Source organism: Cervus canadensis, chromosome 14 (genome assembly GCF_019320065.1).
Source record: "Cervus canadensis isolate Bull #8, Minnesota chromosome 14, ASM1932006v1, whole genome shotgun sequence".
NCBI lineage: Eukaryota > Metazoa > Chordata > Mammalia > Artiodactyla > Cervidae > Cervus > Cervus canadensis.
The window spans coordinates 44,361,654-44,375,903 of record NC_057399.1 but is presented as its reverse complement, the minus strand read 5'-3'; the positions used below and the strand labels follow the sequence as shown (position 1 = coordinate 44,375,903).

At 36.2% G+C, this 14,250-nt stretch overlaps 1 protein-coding gene across 1 annotated transcript in view; it reads right to left on the bottom strand.

Annotated features, from left to right (window-relative positions):
* CNTLN (centlein) overlaps positions 1–14,250 on the bottom strand; it is a 313,542-nt gene that overhangs the window by 63,453 nt on the left and 235,839 nt on the right. The window lies entirely within an intron of this gene.

Here is a 14,250-nt window from a genome sequence, read left to right as displayed (position 1 = left end):
TGAGTTGCGGGTTTGCTTAGGTGCACTCCAACTGGGGAGTTAAGGCAGAGGCAGATCAAAGCCTCTTGGACAGCAATGGTCTAGGGTAAAAGTCTTGTTTTTCAGACCATATTTTGTAAAGCATCTCTTCTCTAATTTTCAGAAATACTGTCATACCTCCTTCTATGAACTCAAAACTCAGTGGGTTAGTTAGTAGTATTGTTAATAAAGATAAATAACCTTTTTGGGAAACTAAAAGGAGTTTCTTCTTCCTTTAGAAAACATATAGAGCCAATGTACAAATCAGGATTCAGAAAATTAAATGCCTATAGTTACTCAAAGTGTGTGAAAGTCGCTCAGTTGTGTCTGACTCTTTGCAACCCCGTGGACTATATGGTCCATGTAATTCTCCAGGGATTTTCCCATCCCAGGGATCAAACCCAGGTCTCCCACATTGCAGGTGGATTCTTTACCAGTGGAACCACAAAGGAAGCCCAAGAATACTGAAGTGGGTAGCCTGTCCATTCTCCAGCAGATGTTCCTGACCTAGGAATCAAACGAACTGGTGTCTCCTGCATTGCAGGCAGATTCTTTACCAACTGAGCTATCTGGGAAGGCCCATATAGTTACTCAAAAGGCAACATAAATAAGTAAAGTGGACCTAGCAGGACTTGTGAAAAACAGGAAATGGTTTACCTCATTCTCCTTAGAAGCACCATGCCACTAACATTATTAACTCTCATACGAAAACCATACCTTCCAACACTTTCATGACACTAAATCATTTACTAATTGGTTTTGTCACCTTTTAAGTAAGCTCCTTCAATGTCATCAATGCCTTCTCTTCCTCAGTGTGAATAAACACTCAGTCTTGACTGATGTGTAGCTATTCATCCATTTCTAACTCTCAAACTGATTCTCTAGCTCTTAATCACAAAAGCCTATAGGATACTTTCATTTATATGACAAATTATTACCTCAAACTTCACTGATTACAACAGATTCTTTTTACTTCGTGTTAAACTTAGAAAAGGAAAAAGGCTTTGGAAAACGCTGTATGAGGGAACTGGTCCGTGACCCAGTCTTTGGAGTGACTTCCTGGATGTAGAATGATGTAAAGAAAAAAGGAAGATTCTTGAAGTGGAAAGCAATTTTTAAATCTTGGTTAAAAATATGCATTATCATCCCAGTGTCTTGGTAATAACTACTCAATAAGGCAACCTTTATCCTTTTACTGAGAATGTACTATGCCCTCAATTATTCAAAATGCTGTGAAAGTTATCAAAAAAAGTATATGTGTTTTCTGCCCTTGATGATTTAACTAGCTATTAGATGCAATAGAACTAACAAATGTTAGACTTTAAAACTATTAAGTGCAGAATTGTATAAAAATTCAGTTTAGAAAAATAGAAAGATTATGAATTTAGGATCAAGAGATAGATGTAGGTCATAACTTAGAACTATGAACTTTAGGCTGATCTTAAGCAATCTGTTTCAGTTCTTTAAGCCTTAATTGCATTATATATAAAATGATAATATCTTGCTTACAAGGTTGAAAAAAAGAGTCCATTAAAAAATAATAAAATGTCCAGAAAGTAGGCCTCACAGTCACTGAATAAACACTAGCTGGTGTGTGCTGGGGAAGGCAGCACAGCATAAGGCCTCAGAGCACAGCTTTCTGGAGTCAGGCTGCCTGGGCTCGAGCCCAGCTCTGCCACTCGTGAGCTTTACTGCCTGGGCATGCTCTTCCCTCTGCCTCACTCCCGTCTGTACAATAAAATCAGACATAGTATCCATCTCGTTAAGGCGTCGTTTATGTTAATAAGTTAATACAGACAAAGTACGTGCAAGAGTACTTAGTATATTAGTGCACAAACCTGTACTTCCTTACTGAAAACATATAAAATAAGATTTGAAAGAACAGATGCATTCAACATAGACTGTGAGTGTTTTATAGGACAGGGGATACTCTCAGGAGCCTGTGTCAGGAAACAGAGGACTAAAACAATAGCATATCATGTAAAATCTTGAAGATTTTCCTGACTTGGTATTCAAATGGAAATCAATTGCAGGTTCCTGAAGATACATGATGAAATCCACATTCTAGCAAAATTATTCTGGCAGTAATACATGGAAAGAAATAAAGAGGAGACTAGAGAAGCCAGCCAGGAGAATATATCAGCACTCAAGGAAAAAGAAATAACTGGTGCCACTAGAAATGGAAATTAAACAGGAATGAACAATAGAATTTGGTTGTTGATTTAGGGGTCAAAACAATAAACAGTCTAAGATGGTTCTGTGGAAATATTTTGGGAGAGAATAGTTTGGGAAGATTTGTTCTTTATTATTATTCTTTTTTTTTTTTGGCACACAGTGAGTTAGTGGTGACAGAAAACCAAAAGAAGATGTCTTCTATAGTGAAACAGAACACATAAAGGACATGTAGTTTTAAGCATCACCTACAAAGGAATAACAGGATTGGCTGAGATAGGAAATTCTGCTAATGTTAGTGATATTAACTACTAAGAGTTAACAGTTGAAAAGACAAGTGTATTATAAAAAATCTTAAGGCAATTATAGTAATACAGACTAGACTAGGAATGACTCTTGGAAACAGTCATTGGAGAAATTTAAAGCAGACATATAAAACTGGTATCTTGATGAGAGGAGATAATTTCTTTTACATTATGTATGTTTAAGTGCTATAGAATGAGACTATAGAATAATGATTAAATAAGTACTGATATAGATAATTTCAAATGTTTTTCAGACAGATGGTCAATTTAAATATATTAAATTTTCTGTGTGTTTACACTGTTTGGCTGTGGAAATCACAGAAGCCATAGGCTGAAGTTGAAAATTTTTGTCAAATATTAAACTTCTATTCCAATGCAACTAATAAAAATATTAAAATTCTACTTCTTAAATGTAAGTATATGTGAGTTCAAAACTTTGAGATCACATTATTATATCTTAAATTTAATTCTACTATACTTTAAAGGGGCAAAATGTAAAATCAATAGTTTAAAATTTCCTAAAAATATGTGCAGGATAATTAGAGTACTCTGTAGTAAAAATATAAAGTCCAAGTCTCTGTGGTCATGAGTCTTGGATAAGTCACTCACATATAGTTTCTGTTTCTTTCTATAGAAAAATAGAGTAATAATTCCTATCTGAATTAAATCAAAGAGATTTTGGGTATATCAAATTTTAAAACTATATGAAAATGCTCTAAAAATTCTAAATGCCTTAAAATGTTATGATATTTTAAGTGCCTTAAATTTAATGTGATATGAAATATAAATATATACTAATATATACAAAATGAAAGAGGGGATATAACCACAGAGACTTGGACTTTAAATTAATAAAAGAATAATACAAAGAAATCTATGCCCACAAATTTGATAACCTAGAAGAAATGGACCAATTCCTTGACAGACATAACTTGCCAAAACTCACAAGAAGACATAGACAATCTGAATGTGTGTGTATGTGTGCTCAGTTGTATCTGATTCTTTGTAATCCCATGGACTATAGTCTGCCAGGCTCCTCTGTCTATGGAATTTTCCAGGCAGGAATACTGGAGTGGGTTGTCATTTCCTACCCCAGGGGATCTTTCCAACCCACAAATTGAACCCACATCTCTTGTGTCTCCTGCACTGGCAGGCAGATTCTTTGCCAGTGTGCCTCCTGGGAAGCCCAGAAAATCTGAATAGGCCTATGTTTATTTAAAAAATAGGATAAACAATTAATAACCTCTAAAATAAAAAGCATCAAGTCCAGATAGGTTCACTAGTTAATTTTTACTAAACTTGTAAAGAAGAAATAATGCAATTCTCTACAATCTCTTTCAGAGGACAGAAGCAGAGGAAATACTTCCTAATTCTGTGATCCAGAATTACAGACCAATATCTCTCATGAACTTAGATGTAAAAATCCTACATAAAATAATAGAAAATTAAATTCAACAATGTACAAAAATAATTGTATACCATGACCAAGTGGGATTTAACTTGATTAAGACTATAGTCAGCCCTACATATCCACAGCTTCCACATCCATGAATTCAACTAACAGAAGATAAAAATTATTTTTAAACAAATCTGGAAAATTCCAAGAAGCAAAATTTGAATTTGCCATACAATGGTAACTATTTGTATAGCACTTACATTGTATTAATAAGCATTTATATTTTATTAGGCATTATAAGTAATCTAGGGGTGATTTAAAGTATAATGAAGGATATATGTAAGTTATATTCAAATACTATGCCATTCAATATAAGCTACCTGAACATCTGTGCGTTTTGGTATCCACAGGGGTTCTACAACCAATTCCCCATGAGTATCAAGCGTTGACTGTATCTACAAAAACCCTCAGGTGACATCACACTTAATGGTAAGAAACTTGAGCTTTCTCACAAAGATAAAAAACAAGGCAAGACGTCTCCTCTCACAAAGGCTTCTCATCATATTGCAAGTCCTAGCTAAGTCAAGAAGATACAAAAAAGAACTAAAATATATAAAAATTGGGAAGGAAGAAATAAAACCATCTTTGTTCATAGATGATATAATTGTCTATGTAGAAAACTTGAAAGAATAGACAAAAACCTTCTGAATCAAATAAGTGATTACAGTATGGCTGTAAGTATATAGGGTTAACGTACAAAGGTCAATCCCCTTCTTATATACCAGTAATGAACAAGTGGAATTTGAAACTGAAAGCAAAACATCATTTATATTAGCATTCCTAAAAAGTTTGACATGAAAAAAAAGTTTAACTCTGATAAAAGAAATCAAAGTTCTAAATAAACAGAGATATTCCATGTTCATGGAAAAGAAGTTGCAATATTGTCAAGATATCAATTCTTTGCCACTGGATCTATAAATTCATTGCAATCCCAATAAAAATCTAAGCAAGTTATTTTGTATATCCTGACAAACTGATTCTAACATTTATATGAAGAGATAAAAGACCCAGATTAACCAACACAATATTGAAGGAGAAGAACAAAGTTGGAAGACTTAAACTATCTGACTTCAAGACTTATTGTAAAGCTACAGTAATCAAGACAGTGTTGGTATTGGCAAAAGAAAGGACAAATAGGTCAATGGCACAGAAGAGAGAGACCAGAAATAGACCATGTAAATACAATCAACTGATCTTTGACAAAGAAGCAAAGTCAAAACAACGGAGATAAGATAAGACTTTCCAAGAAATTGTGCTAAAACAATCAGATGTATACAGGCAATAAAAGAATCTAGACACATTCCTTACAAGTTCTTCACAAAAATTAATTTAAAATGGATCACAGAGCTAAGGGTAAAGACAAACAAAAACCTGCTAGAAGAAAACACAGGAAAACCTCTAAATGACCTTGGGTGTGGTGACCACATTAAGATACAACATCAAAGGCATAATCCAGGAAAAAACAATGATAAGCCAGACTTCATTATGATTAAAAGCTTCTACTCTGTGAAAGACAAAGTTGTGAGATTGAGTAGACCCATTTGGACACAGAATGGAAGAAAATATTTGTAAAAGACACATCTGACAGAGGACTGTTATACAAAATATACAATGAGTATTTAAAAGTCATCAGTGGGCTTCCTTGGTGGCTCAGTGGCAAAAGAATCTGTGCCTGTCATTGCAGGAGACACAGGTTCGACCTCTGATTCAGGAAGATCCCATGTGCCATGGAGTAACTAAGCCACAGGTATTGAGCTTGTGCTCTAGAGCCCAAGAACCGCAACTACTGAAACCTGTGCTCTGTAACAAGAGAAGCCACCATAATGATAAGCCCACACACCCCAACTAGAAAGTAACCCCCAATCCCCTCAACTAGAGAAAAGCCCATGCAGCAACGAAGACCCAGCACAGTCAAATTTAAAAAATTTAAAATTTTAAAAAACAGTAAAATTTAAAAAAACAACTCAGCATCAAGAAAACCACCCAGTTAAAGAATAGGCAGCACCACAATATTGTAAAGTAATTAGTCTCCAATTAAAAATTTTTTTAAAAAGCATCTTAAAGAAAAAAAGATCTTATCAAAGAAGATAACCACCTAAGAAATAAGCATATAGAAAGATGTTCCACATCATAGGTAATCAGAAATGCAAATTAAAATAACAATGAAATTCCACCACACATATATGTGCTGTGCTGTCCTTAGTCGCTCAGTCATGTCCAACCTTTTGCACACCCATGGACTGTAGCCCACCAGGCTCCTCTGTCCAGGGGGATTCTCCAGGCAAGAATATGGGAGTACACTGCCATGTCCTCCTCCAGGGGATCTTCCCAACCCAGGGATCAAACCCAGGTCTCCCACAATGCAGGTGGATTCTTTACCAGCTGAGCTACCAGGGAAGCCCTACATGTATACGAGAATGGCCCAAACCTGGAAAAACAACAACACATAATGCAGGCCAGAATATAAAGTAACAGGAACTCACATTTATTATTGTTAGGAATGCAAAATGTTTCAGTCACTTTGGAGGTCTGTTTGGTGGTTTCTTACAAAACCAAACATCCTCTTAACATATAACCCAGCAATTGTGCACCTTGGTATTTATCCAAGGAAAATATACATCTACACAAAAACTGGCACGTGGATGGTTATGGCAGCTTTATTCGAAACTGCCAAAAGACGGAGCAATCAAGATGTCTTTCAATAAGTGAATGATAAATAATCTATGGATTATTAGTAATGGAATAATATTCCACTTCAGACAATAGAATATTATTCAGTGCTGGAAATAACGACTTACTGGGCCATGAAAAGAAAGAAGAAAGTGCATGTTACTAAGATTTAAGTGCATATTACTGAAATTTAAGTGCAAATTACTAAATTTAAGTGCATATTACTAAGAAAAAGAAATCAACGTGAAAATTCTCCATACTATATAATTTCACATATATAACATTCTGCAAAAGGGGAAACTATGGAAACAGTAAAAATATTAGTGGTTACCAGGGGTTGGTGGTGGGGAGGGGTAAATGGATAGTGCTCAGAGGATTTAAAGTCAGTGAAATGGGCACATGAATGGATACATATAATTTTACACATTTGGAGAAGGCAATGGCAACCCACTCCAGTACTCTCGCCTGGAAAATCCCATGGATGGAGGAGCCAGGTAGGCTGCAGTCCATGGGGTCGCTGAGTCAGACACTACTGCACGACTTCACTTTCACTTTTCCTTTCATGCATTGGAGAGGGAAACGGCAACCCACTCCAGTGTTCTTGCCTGGAGAATCCCAGGGACGGGGGAGCCTGGTGGGCTGCCGTCTATGGGGTCGCACAGAGTTGGACACGACTGAAGCGACTCAGCAGCAGCAGCAGCAGCAGCATTACACATTTACCCAAAGGATGTGCAATACCAAGAGTAGAACTGTAAACGATAAGCTTTGGATGATTATGATGCGTCACTGAAGGCTCACCAGTTTTAACAAATGTACCTCTCGGGTGGGGATACTGGTCATGGGAGAGGGTATGCATGTATAGAGGCAAGAGGTAAAGGAGAAAGATCTGTACCTTCCTCTCACTTTTGCTGTAAACCTAAAAGCGCTCCAAAAAATAGTCTTAATTAAAAAAAATTACAACTTCACTGCTCACAAGTTCTACTTATTATAAAACATTGGAATGCACTACAGCAAAGTTTTTGACACACTATTACAAGGACTGCATTTCTAACTGCTTCCAGTAGCATGTTCCTCATTTCCATCTAAGATGTCTTCAGAATACCCTTAAGGAAGAAAAAAAATAGAGTTTACAGGATACAAAATTTCACAAAAATTCACAATTTACACATAAAAAAATAGGAAGGTACAGATCTTTCACAAAAATTTGCAAATGATTACAAAAAAATCATATATTAATGATTTAATACCTAATAAAAACATTCATAATACTCTCTAAAAGGTGGATTTATATGTAAAGCTGTATTTTCTTTTGTAATATGAATTCTAATACTTTCCTTCTGTCACTGAATCAACATTGTTTAAATCTATATGATATCATACATGTGACTATAGAGGTGGCTCCACAGATACAATATACTTAAGTAATACTGCTTGGGCAAAAGAGGATGACATTTACATCTTGTTATTCTTAAGGTTTGGAATTCATTTTTAACATGTTCAGATGTATTATGAGTAAAGGTTCGTAAATCAAAGAACTGTGTCTTCAAACCGGAAAAGCTAATCAATAGTGTTAGTGTTAACATATTTCTATTTCTTGATATTCATTTTTGCAGTAGAGCAGTGAATATGTTAGGAAAACAAAACCACATTGTTTTAATTAGAAACTAATTTTAAGAAAATTTACCTTACACACATTTTACTTTGCTGAGTGTAGTAATAATTGAACCTAAATGCTTCACATAAAAGTAGGTTCTTCACACACCTAAAATGTTATCTAGTTCTTATATTACCTAATTAATTTTTATATTGAAAACTTTATTAATTTGAATAGAGAACAATTTTGGTTATTCTGTCAACAATGAATATATTATCAGCAACATTTGTGCAGATACTATGTCTGTTTATTTTCCTGTTTAAAACCAACATTTTAAAAAGTTTTATTGAAGTAAAATTCACATACCACACTATTCACCTATTTAAAGTACACTTCAATGTTTTTTCATATATTCACAGGTATGTTCTACCATCACCACAGTCAACTTGAGAGCATTTTTATCACTTTAAAAAGAAACCTCTACACTTTAGCAACCACTCCCATATTCTTCTTTCACCCAGCTATCAGCATCCACTAATTTTTCTGTCTGTATAGATTTGCCTATTCTGAATATTCTAGATAAATGGAATCATTACGATATGTAGCTCTTTTGCGACTTACTACTTTTGGGAGATACAATGTTCTTAAGATTCATTCACATTGTATTGTGTATCAATATTTCACTAATTTTTTATGGTTTAATAATATTCCCTTGTATATCACGACCTGTTTATCTACTCACTAGGGGGCATTTCCATTGTTTCCACCTTTTGCCTATTATTACTAATGCTGTTATAAACAATACTGCCTTAACATTTACTATCTTCTTATACAGTGTCTTATGGTAAGATACAGATGGGAGACTGGGCTCCCTCATTTCCTTTCCTTTCCTTTGCATTCATAGAGCACATAGCTCTATGAATGCAAGTGTTCTCTAGATGCCCAAGAATACATCAGAGCTTTTCAAAACTCTTAGGGGCATCTTATTCCCCAGTTTTTCCGTTCAAGCTTATTGATTAATATACTGTTTGACCTGAACTGGAATCCATCACCTCAGGCATATGAAGTTAAAACATTTTATCTGACAACTCTATCCACCAAACCCTGAGCCAAGAAGGCTGTCCACACTGAATGACATCATGGTCCCTGGGGTTTTCCAGAGAACCATTAGAAAGAACAAATGACAATTATTTGGGAATGAGGTTTACAAGGAGTTTCAGTTTCATTCTGCTTCTTTTGTTAGCTACCATGATGCATGGGGAACATGAACTATCATCTTTCCCAGGCTACTGCTGAGCTGGGAGAATGGGGAATGGAACAAATTAAAATGCCACAAAGTTTCCTGTTCTTATCTAGACATAGCTGTTTTTCTTGAATAAACAGTCCTTAGATCCTTGCAAGTATGGTTAATTTCCAGAGTTTCACTGAAGAATTATAAGTGCTCCCCAATGTGCACAGAGAGTGTCTATAAAATGCTTCATAGTTCTCATGTAAAATACTGTGGTCGGATCTTCAGTCTTTCTAAACAGATAAGGAATTCATAGTTTAGAAAACTTTTAACTTCCTTGAGCCATCTATTAATGGCCTTAGGAATATTACATTATCCCTGATAAGACTTAGTTCTGCACCTAGTGTTATGAAAATGTTTATTATTCTCAACAATTTTTGCCCTTTTTTCCGTTGTGTTTATGGAGGAGTAAATTTTCAAAGTCCTTACACTAAGAGTGGATGAACTCTTAGAAAATATGCTAAGTGAAAGAAGCCAGACACAAAAGGTCATATATTGTTGATTTCATCTATATTAAATGTCTAGAATAGGCAAATCCATATAAACACAATGTAGATTGGTGATTGCTTAGGAGCAATAGAAGGATGATGACTAAAGGTTTAAGAATCTCTTTGTGATGTTATGAAAATGCTCTAGAACTGATTTTGGTGATGGCTGCACAAGTTTGTCCATATTGTAACAACCACTGAATTAAATGAGAATTATCTATATGCGAATTGTTTCATTCAAGTTACTGACATTACCCACTCTCAACAATTGATACCTCATTTACATCACTCTCAATAACTGACAGAACTAGACAGAAAACCAGCATGGACAGAAGAACTGAACATTAGTATTAACCAACCAAACCTAACAAATATATACAGTAAACTCAACCTAACAACTTGTAGCTTCCCTTGTAGTCAGTAAAGAATCTGCCTGCAATGCAGGAGACCCAGGTTCAATTCGTGGGTTGGGAAGATCTCCTGGAGAAGGGAATGGCAACCCACTCCAGTATTCTTGCCTGGAGAATCCCATGGACAGAGGAGCCTGGCAGGCTATAATCCATGGGGTCGCAAGAGTTAGACATGACTTAGTGACTAAACCACCACCTCCACAACCTAACAACAATAATGCAAATTCTTATTAAGTGCAAACAGAGCATTCTCCAAGATCTACTATATGTTATGCCACAAAACAAGTCTTAGCACACTGATAAAAAACCAGATCATAGAAAGTATTTTTCAGTTTAAGTTTGGAACAAGGGTCAGGGCTGGGTATAAGGTCACTATGGAAATAAAGCCAAAACATAGTTCCTATTATTACAACTAATAAACCACTAATACTTTATAACTAAAATACTTCCAAGTATTGCTTGAATTGAAGCACTAGATTTTGGAAGTGGAGAATTTAAGCATAATTTGTAACTATGTGTGATGGTAATTTAAAAATTATTTTCTAAAACAATAAAAGGATTTCTTCTGTGTAAAACAACAAATCATTCCTTATATAAGCAAATACCTTTAAGAATGTAGACTTAAGAAAACTCCCAAAAGAAAGAAAAGCAAAAATAAACAAATGGGACCTAAACAAACATGTTTTTGCACATCAAAGGAAACAATAAACAAAACGGGAAAAAAAAAAATCCTACCTACTTGCAAACGATGCAACCAACAAAGGCTTAATTTCCAAAACATACAAATTGCTCTTACAATTCAATAACAACAAAAAATAAAACTCAATTGTAAAAGGGCAGAAGATCAAAGTAGACATTTTTCTGAAGAAGACATACAGATGGCCAATAGGTACATGAAAAGATGTTCATCATCACCAATTACTAGAGAAATACAAATCAAAACTACACTCTGTAAAGCTTTTATCCTACAATAAAAAGTAAATTAAAAAAATCAAAACGACAATGAGATACCAACTCACATCAGTCAGAATGGTGATCATTAAAGTCAATAAATAATAAACGCTAAAGGGAATGTGGAGAAAGGGAACCCTCTTACACTTTTGGCGGGAACTTACATTGGTGCAGCCACTATTGAAAACAGGATGGAGGTTCCTCAAAAAACTGAAAATAGAGCTGCCAAGTAATCCAGCAATCTTATTCCTGGGCATATACCCAGAAAAAACTACAATTTAAAAAGACAGAGGAGAAAAGGAAAGACATACCTATTTGAATGCAGAGTTTTAAAGAATAGGAAGGAGAGATAAGAAAGCCTTCCTCAGTGATCAATGCAAAGAAATAGAGGAAAACAACAGAATGGGAAAGACTAGAGATGTTTTCAAGAAAATCAGAGATACCAAGGGGAAATTTCATGGAAAGATGGGCACAATAAAGAACAGAAATGGTACGGACCTAACAGAAGCAGAAGATTTTCAGAAGAGGTGGCAAGAATACACAGAAGAACTATACAAAAAAGATCTTCATGACCCAGATAACCACGATGGTGTGATCACTCACCTAGAGCAAGACATCATGAAATGTGAAGGCAAGTGGGGCTTAGGAAGCATCACTATGAACAAAGCTAGTGGAGGTGATAGAATTCCAGTTGAGCTATTTCATATGCTAACAGATGATGCTGTGAAAGTGCTGCACTCAATATGCCAGCAAATTTGGAAAACTCAGCAGTGGCCACAGGACTGGAAAATGTCAGTTTTCATTCCAATCCCAAAGAAAGGCAATGCCAAAGAATGCTCAAACTACTGTACAATTGTGCTCATCTCACACACTGGTAAAGTAATGCTCAAAATTCTCCAAGCCAGGCTTCAACAAACATGAACCATGAACTTCCAGATGTCCAAGCTGGACTGAGAAAAGCTGGATTGCCAACATCTTTTGGATCATTGAAAAAGCAAGAGAGTTCCAGAAAAACATCTACTTCTGCTGTATTGACTATGTCAAAGCCTTTGACTTCGTGGATCACAACAAACTATGGAAAATCTTCAAGAGATGTGAATACCAGACCACCTGATCTGCCTCTTGAGAAATCTGTATGCAGGTCAGGAAGCAACAGTTAGAATCGGACATGGAACAACAGATTGGTTCCAAATCGGGAAAGCAGTACCTCAAGGCTGTATATTTTCACCCTGCTTATTTAACTTATATGAAGAGGACATCATGAGAAAGGCTGGGCTGGATGAAGCTCAAGCTGGAATCAAGATTGCTGGGAGAAATATCAATAACCTCAGATATGCAGATGACACCACACTTATAGCAGAAAGCAAAGAAGAACTAAAGAGCCTCTTGATGAAAGTGAAAGAGGAGAGTAAAGCAGTTGGCTTAAAGCTCAACATTCAGAAAACTAAGATCATGGCATCCAGTCCCATCACTTCATGGGAAATAGATAGGGAAATAGTGGAAATAGTGAGAAACTTTATTTTTTGGGGCTCCAAAATCACTATAGATGGTGACTGCAGCCATGAAATTAAAAGACCCTTACTCCTTGGAAGAAAAGCTATGACCAACCTAGACAGCATATTAAAAAGCAGAGACATTACTTTGCCAACAAAGGTCCATCTAGTCAAAGCTATGGTTTTTCCAGTAGTCGGGTATGGATGTGAGAGTTGGACTATAATGAAAGCTGAGCGCAGAAGAATTGTTGCTTTTGAACTGTGGTGTTGGAGAAGACGCTTGAGAGTCCCTTGGACTGCAAGGAGATTCAACCAGTCCATCCTAAAAGAAATCAGTCCTGAATATTCATTGGAAGGACTGATGTTGAAGCTGAAACTCCAATACTCTGGCCACCTGATGTAAAGAAATGACTCATCTGAAAAGACCCTGATGCTGGGAAAGACTGAAAGTCAGAGAAGAAGGGGACGACAGAGAATGATGAGATGTTGGATGGCATCACCGACTCAATGGACATGAGTTTGAGTAAAGTCCAGGAGTTGGCGATTGACAGGGAGGCCTGGCGTGCTGCAGTCCTTGGGGCCGCAAAGAGTGGATATGACTGAGCGACTGAACTGAACTGAACTGAACTGATAAGCACTCCTATTTCAAAGCAACACTATTCACAATAGCCAAGACATGGAAATAACCTACATGTCCATTAACATGAGTAGATAAAGAAGATACATCTAAAAGGTCCCAGGTGGCTAAGTGGTAAAGAATCAGCCTGTGAATGCAGGAGCTGCAGGAAAAGCAGGTTCAGTCTCTAGGGCAGGAAGATCCCCTGGAGGAGGAAATGGCAACCCACTGTGTCCTCTTGACTGGAAAATTCCATGGACAGAGGAGCCTGGTGGGCTATAGTCCATGGGGTCGCAGAGTCAGCACGACTGAGCAACTGAACACACACACACACACACACAATGGAATATTACTCGGCCATTAAAAAGAATGAAACAACGCCATTTGCAGCAACATGGCTGAACCTAGAGCTTATCATACTAAATGAAGTAAGTTAGAAAGAGAAAGTCAAATACCATATAATATCACTTATACAAAACCTAAAATATCACACACAAAAAACATATCTATGAAACAAAACAGACTCACAGTCACATACATCAGACCTGTGGTTGCTAAAGTGGAGAGGGGTAGAGGAGGGAAAGATTGGGGGTTTAGGAATAGCAAATACACACTATCATGCATAGGATGAATAAACAAGGAGCCACAGTCAGTAGTGTGTGATAAGCCATAATGGGAAAGAACATGAAAAAGAACAACATGCATAATTGAGTCTCTTTGCTGTACAGCAGAAATTAACACAACATTGTTAATGTAAATACTTCAATAAAATTTTTTAAGAAAAGAATA